Source organism: Leptonychotes weddellii, chromosome 9 (assembly GCF_054177405.1).
Source record: "Leptonychotes weddellii isolate Sample4059 chromosome 9, ASM5417740v2, whole genome shotgun sequence".
In the NCBI taxonomy this organism is placed as follows: domain Eukaryota; kingdom Metazoa; phylum Chordata; class Mammalia; order Carnivora; family Phocidae; genus Leptonychotes; species Leptonychotes weddellii.
This window is the reverse complement of record NC_138377.1, coordinates 113,025,587-113,033,446: the sequence shown is the minus strand read 5'-3', so window position 1 is coordinate 113,033,446 and position 7,860 is coordinate 113,025,587. Positions and strand designations below refer to the sequence as shown.

General features: G+C 37.4%; 1 non-coding gene across 1 annotated transcript; it reads right to left on the bottom strand.

The window, feature by feature from the left end:
• Positions 1 to 6,710: 6,710 nt before the first annotated feature.
• Positions 6,711 to 6,817, bottom strand: LOC115940102 (U6 spliceosomal RNA). The gene has a single exon (XR_004074907.1). It is a non-coding gene; the product is annotated as a U6 spliceosomal RNA (small nuclear RNA).
• Between the last annotated feature and the right edge of the window lie 1,043 nt (positions 6,818 to 7,860).

Below are 7,860 nucleotides of genomic sequence, written 5' to 3'. Positions count from 1 at the left end.
AAAAAAAAAAAATCAGGTTATTGGACAACCTTGGGTACAAAATATGTTTGACCACAACCTGAAAGAGCTGAAAACAGCAACTACCTGTAGAAGATACATTGTTTTCCCCAATCTCTATTTTTCCCCCAAATCAATGTTGAGGATCAGCTGCCTTTTCCAACAAATTTGTACTTCGCATTTACACTCTTTTATTTCATTCATTCGTATTACCCATGTGACTTCTTTAAGCATAACGTTTTGACCTCAGAAAAGGAAGAAGTTAGCTTTGTCATTTGGGTAAGTTGAAATCACTCGGTTTCCTGGTCCTTAAAATAAGATTAATGCTGATCGATTCATATGGTTGTGGCTAAGGAGTAAAGATACTGAAATGAAAAGCCTCAGGACAAATTTGGGCACATATCAGACGTTGAATCAATGTAAGTTTTATGCACTCACCCTCTGTTTTTCAATTCTTTTAGGAGAATAAAAAATTGCATCTCATTCTGAAGGATAAGTGCAGATCAGCAGATATTTTATTTACATAGATGTAATATTTTGAAAGCTATCCATTCATTTTAGTGAGTGTCAGATTACGATAGTTTTTTCTTTTTTTTTAAGATTGTATTTATTTATTTGTCAGAGAGAGAGAGCACAAGCAGGGGGAGCGGCAGGCAGAGGGAGAAGCAGGCTCCCCGCTGAGCAGGGAGCCCGATGCAGGACTCGATCCCAGGACCCTGGGATCATGACCTGAGCCAAAGGCAGACGCTTAACCAACTGAGCCACCCAGGCACCCTATCATAGTTTTTTTCCATTAAGCATCATGCTAGAGCCCTGGTTCTCACCCGTGAGTATCACCTGGAGGACTCATCACAATCCAGAAATGCCCTGAAGTTTCTGATTAAGTAGACCTAAGGTGGGGTTCCAGAATATGCTCATCTGATGGGTTTCCGGGTGAGACTGTTGCTTCAAGAAGTATTACGCTGCTTTATTAGGACTGAAATCATAGAAGCTGGAGAAAATTTTTGTGTTGTATCCATCATCTCCCCTCAGAAGAAATAGGGGGTAATTCTTTTGTTTGTTTTTAACATTTGTAACAAAGTCAAATTACTTGATCTCCCCAATTGCTCTTTCTAGGCAAGAAAGTTCCTAAAGTTTATAAAATGAGATAATAGGAATTAGATACATGTAGATCTAGGACCAGCGACTGCCACGAACAGAGATACCAGACTCTCCTGAGTTAATAGCATGATGATCAACATTCTGGAGAACCAGCACAGTGGACACACACTTAAATGTCAGACGATGGGCCCCTCTTGTTAGTATCAGTATTGTTATTATTTTGATTGAGATGATCATTAGTTTCTCTCTGTAGGTAACTGTTTCTCTGCAATTGTTAGCATTAGCCATCTGAACTGTGTTTTTTTGTTTTTGTTTTTGTTTTGTTTTGTTTTTCAGATTCCTGTATGATTAGTTATTCAGCTAACCATGGTGTCAGAGCAGCACATTGCTCCCATCTGACAGGCTATGGATGCCAGCCTTCTCTGCCTATCACTCACAGCAAAGTCAGTTGCAAATGGAGGTGGGTTACCTTTGCAGAATACACAAATCCCTGCTGTGACTTAGGTTTGCTGCAATGCTATTGAAATAAATGTTGAGGGGCGCCTAGTTGTCTCAGTCATTAAGCCACTGGCTTCGGCTCAGGTCATGATCCCAGGGTCCTGGGATCGAACCCCACATCGGGCTCCCTGCTCTGTGGGAAGCCTGCTTCTCCCTCTCCCACTACTTCTGCTTGTGTTCCCTCTCTCGCTGTGTCTCTCTCCGTCAAATAAATAAAATATTTAAAAAAAAGGAAAGAAAGAAATGTTGAGTTCAATTAAGTACGATGTTCTTCATTTGTACTTTGCATTTCTCAGAATCCTGAAAAATTAAAAATAAATGTGCTGCAATGCAGTTCTTCTTTCAATTATGCAAACTTCGGTTTCATTTTTCATCCTTTTGGAACAATTCGTGGGCATCTCTGAATGCATGCAATTAAGTGGGAAGTGGGTTGTAAGAGGTCTCCCAGGGGCTCCCAGACAAGAACACAGACCCAGACAGGTGCAAGAGCTTCATGGCCCTGCTTCTCTTCTCAAGGAACCTAGAGCAAGGAGCAATCTCAGCCATTCCCTTTTTTAAAGATTTTGCCTTTCACCTGGCCCCCCTCTAGCACAACCCTGCCCTCCCCCACCATGAAATAAACATGGGCTCTGGACAACACCATGCTAGGGACAATGGTGAAATATGCATAAATCTGGCCATAGTACCAAAATAGAAATGTAATTGCTTTGCATTGTTTAATGAGGAGAAAAATAACCCTGAAATGCTCAAAAGTCTAAAAGAGAACATTAAATCTTAACATTAATGGGGCTAACAGACTTGAGGAGTATCTGTGGATAATATATTTTCTTTTCTTCTCACAGTTACAATTTAACCAAACTTCCCTCTTCCTGCAGACCCACACCCCCACCAAGTCTTCAAAATCAGTTGCTTAGTACTTATGACTTTTGGTATAAGTAACTTTAAAGCCCTAAAACTCAGTGTTCTAACTCATGAATAGGGTAATACTGGATACATACATTATGCCATTATCAGAAGAAATCTCTGAAATAACACACACAAAATCTAGCCTATAGTAAGTAAACTTTGCATGTTATAATTTTGGTACCTCAGTAGTGGTAATGATGTTTATTATCAGAATAATTGATCACAGTCTTTCCTGAACTCTTTAGCTCCTCATGCCTCCATTAAAACAATTATCACATCATGTAATAATGTGTCTCGTTCCACTGGACCATAAGCTTCTTGAAGTCGGGGCCATGTCTCAGTTAGCTTTCAAGCCCCATTTCCTATCACACTTCCTGGAATATGATAAATGCCCACTGCATACTTGTTGAATCCACTAATGAATTCCAGTAAGTCCATTCTTCCCTATAAAGTTGCAGAAATAGGGCGCCTGGGTGGCTCAGTTGGTTAAGCGACTGCCTTCAGCTCAGGTCATGATCCTGGAGTCCCGGGATCGAGTCCCGCATCGGGCTCACTGCTCGGCAGGGAGTCTGCTTCTCCCTCTGATCCTCCTCCCTCTCATGCTCTCTGTCTCTCATTCTCTCTCTCTCTCAAATAAATAAATAAAATCTTTAAAAAAAATTAATTAATTAATTAATTAATTAAAGTTGCAGAAATATCCCTTGGTTGGCCCCAGCTGTTACTCTATTGCTCCAACACTCTCCTACTTCGCTGATTTCTCATTTCCATACCTCACCTGGTGGCCATCGACATTTGGCATTTGAAATGTTTATTGGCTGCTGATAGGCCTTGAATTACAAGTCTGGTTCCATGTTTAATATGGGTGGTTATTTTCAACTTTTCTCACTGAATGAGATGGAATTGTAACTAAAGTTTTCAACTGATGTATCGTTTTGGCCTTCTTTGGATATGGACATTATATCACATTGCTTCTTCAGATTCAGTAGATTGGACCTAGCATTAGTGAGTGCCACCCCATTGAACTAACTTATTTACCAAGAGAGTAAGGAGCAAGGAAGAAAGGGAGGAAAGAGAGATGTCAGCATAGATAGTAACTGCCTAGAGGTAAACTAGACCATATAATTTGTCATCCCAAACTGAGCTCTTGATTAGAGTGAAAGAGATATTCTTAATAATTCCACAAGGGGAAAACAGATTAAAATGAGATTTTTTCCTGGGACAACCAGTATTTACAGTCCCCCTATTTATAGGAAGGCAGAGGAAGGAAGAGAATGAAGTAAGAATCTGACCTGAGTGACTGGTAGTTAGAAGCACTGCTCTTGAATATGGAACATCATTCCCTCAGGAAACTCCAGGAGAAAAGAGAATTAGTGCCAAGATCAACAAATGTGAGCAACACCCTACAATATTCTTTCTCAGGATTCTCAATGCGTGTCAATACAGATTCTGAGAAGTCCACAGCAAAGGAATCTGAGATTCCCAAAGAGCACACATGACATGTTTACACTCATCACATCTATGAGTGTGTCTTCCTTACTTGACTCAATACTGGGAAGGGCTATTTAAACAGAATTTTTCCAAAGAGGCAACATAACTAAATAAAATATGTTACAAATAACGTTCTCCCTGTCGACCAGTTATATACATACCTATATTCCTTATTTTGTTGAGGGAGCTTCATGCCCTTTGCCATCCGGAGAAAGGCTATGTTTCTGTATTAAAAGAAGATGGCATATTAATTTGGCTGAAGCCAGGTTAATGAAACAAAGAGAGCTGACACTAGTGCAGAGCGCTAAGAAAGTTTATCTTTGTCTCACATATCCTTCCCAGGTGAGCATTCCAGTTGAGCAGGTGGAGCTACTCCCTCTGAACGTCAACTCACTTTCCATGACAAATAGCATGGCTGATGGCTTTATTGACTACAGAGGAAGCTTGGAAGGGTCAACTACCTGAAGAGCCATCTGTATGGTCAGAAGGGTATTTCAATGGAAGAAGGGGAAATGAATTTTATGGAGAACTGGCTGTCTCTTCCTCACAAATGGGTAGACTAGAGAAATGGTGACCATTTGATGACCCAACTGAGTGGGACAGTATTATAGAGATGATCCCAATCTTGGCAGTAAATCTTAGGAATTTTCCAACCCTAAGATTCCTTGACTCTTGAAGATAAATAGCAGAAAAAACAGCCCTCCAAGAGTTGTGATCTGAGGCATTTTTACTCTTTCTACTACCTTCCCTGATTTTTGAGAATTCTTTCCATTCCTTTCTATTCTCGCTGCCATCCGATTCTCTGGGGCCCGAATGCCTCATGCATGGACTTTTCCAATGTCCAGTATCCCCAACACCACTTGCAGTATTTCCTGAATACCACCAGTGTGTGAAAATGTGAAAAATAATAATATGTATCATCATTTTAAAGTCTTATTTTTATCATGTCTGCATCTTACTCAAAATGCCCCAATGGACTGATATTTACAAAAAAGGAGCCAAAGTTTATATCTCCACCTTTAAAGACAAAAAACATCTGCATTTAGTGAACTTTTCGGGCTCACCCCTCATCTTTCTAGAGTATTACTACCACTTAATAGCTGTGTATCCTTGGGAAATTTATCACTTTTCTTGGCCTCATTCTCCCCACTGAGAAAGAAAGATAATGATAGTAACTATCTCATAAAGTAGCTGTAGGGATCGGTGGATATGATGCCTGCCTGAATCCTTGATAAGCAATAACCATTCAGTAAATTTGGCTATTGTCATATATCTCATGTGTCACACAATACTACCTCCTCATGTATAATTATATATGCATCTACATTTGATTAAGGAAGTACCTTGTTCTTTTGTTTTTATCTTAGTGTGTGAAAATGGGATCTTAAACATTATTGATGAAAATAAGCTCAATATTGGGATATCCTCTACAATGTCATCCAGTGACTGCAAACACCATTCAGATGAGATGACTTTTAAGGAGACTTATCTTTCCACTTTACAGTGTCAGTAGGGATGCATTTTAATACTTAAGTTTTCCTCTCCAAACCCTAATCCTTATCCCTGAAGCTACCCAGAAGAAATATGACATCGTTCTATATTGCAGTCATTGAGATCTTGAACTATGATCATGTTAACATTTCTTTTGTTTGGGCTCAATTACCTTTTATCTTTCACATAAGGCATATTTTTCAAGTCAATTCACCACTGTGATTGTACTCATTGGAGAAATACCAGTTCATTGTTATTTTCCAAAATACAAAAAACAGTATCCAAGCTAATATTTCAAATGCACACAGATGTTTACAAAATAGGAATTGATGTTCCATTGCTGTGAATGTTATTATTTCTAGTTTTACGTAATTTAAAACTTCCTTAGTAAGTACAAGACCTCATTTTATATGTGTGTGTGTGTGTGTGTATATCAGTCTATAGTTAAAGCCAATAAAAATCCCTAATAAATAAAAAATCACCCATATAAAACACAAGTAAGCATAGTGGTTAAGAGAGCAGAATCTTTTTACTTACTTTTCTCAATAGTCACTTTAGTACTTGAAGCTTCAAATTGCTCCTGTATAAAATTAAATAATATTACCTACATCAAAGCACTAATAAAATCCTTAAAAGATATATGTGTATTTAGTAGAAGTTCCAGGATTTTTCAATATATCAACTCAACTTCATTTTGTTCCTAGCTTTTTCCAATTCTTTTATTCTGATAAATACACATAAAATTTGGCATTTTAACCATTTAAATATACATATAGTTCAGTGGTATTTAATACATTTATCATGTTATGCAACCATCACCACCGTCCATCTCCATAAATCATTTCATCTTATAAAATGGAAACTCTATACCTATTAAACTATGATGCCCCATTCTCCCCTCCCACCAGCCCCTGGTACCACCATTCTATTTTCTGTCTCTATGTTTTTAAGTTAGCAAAATGTCCCTAAAATTCATCCATGTAGCATATGTCAGAATTTTCTTCCTTCTTCAGACTGAATAATATTCCATTATATATATAAATCCTACAATTTGTTTAACCACTCATCCAACAATGTATAATTGTGTTGCTTCCACATTTGGCTATTGTGAATAATGCTATGTCTAGATCCTGCTTTTAATTCTTTTTTTTTTAATTCTTATGTTAATCCCCATACATTACATCATTAGTTTTAGATGTAGTGTTCCATGATTCATTGTTTGTGCATAAAAAAATATGGAACGCTTCACGAATTTGCGTGTCATCCTTGCGCAGGGGCCATGCTAATCTTCTCTGTATCGTTCCAATTTTAGTATATGTGCTGCCCAAGCGAGCACCCCGCTTTTAATTCTTATAGGTATACATCCAGAAGTGGAAAATTTAGATCACATGGTAATTCTGTGAATTCATGGTATCCGCCAATGGTGCACAAGGATTTCAATGTCTCCATATCCTTGCAACAAGTATTATTTTCTCGGTATTTTTTTTTATAGTAATCATCCTCATTGGTGTGAGCTGATATTACATGTGATTTTGGTTTGCATTTCCCTAATGATTTATAATGTTGAATATCTTTTCATGTACTTATTGGTTGTTTGTATATTTTCTTTGGAGAAATGTCTATCGAAGTCCTTTGCCCGTTTTCTGTATGCTTTTTGTTGTTGAGTTGTAGGAGTTTTTTTTAATATATTCTGAATATTAACCCTTTATTAGATATATTATTTGCAAAGTTTCTTCCATTCTGTGAGTTGCCTTTTCATCTTTGATAGTTTTTTAAGGCACAATCTTTTTTAATTTTCAGAAAGTCCAATTAATTGTTTTATTCTTTTGTTGCCTGTACTTTTGGTGTTATATCCAAGAAATCATTGCCAAATCCACTTTCCTGAAGCTTATGTCCTACGTTTTCTTCTAAGATTTTTATACATTTAAGTCTTATATTTAGGTCTTTGATCCATTTTGAGTTAATTTTTGTTTACAGTGTTAAAGACCCAACTTAATTGTCTAGTGTATGAATAATCAATTTTCTCAGCACCATTTGTTGAAAAAGCTGTCCCTTCCCCCTTGCATGGTCTTGGCACCCTTTTCAAAAATACTCTGACCATACATGCAATGGTTTATTTCTGGGCTCTCTATTCTGTTCCATTGGTCTACATGTCTGTCTTTATGCCCATACCACATTGTTTCAATTACTGTAGCTTTGCAATAGCTTTTGAAATCAGGAAGTATTAGTCCTCCAGCTTTGTTCTTCTTTTCCAAAATTCCATTGACTATTCTGGGTTCATTAATATTCTATTTGAATTTTAAGACAGTTTTTCTATTTCTGAAAAAATTCTGGTATTTTGACAGGGATTGATTTGAATCTGTAGATTGCTTTGGATAA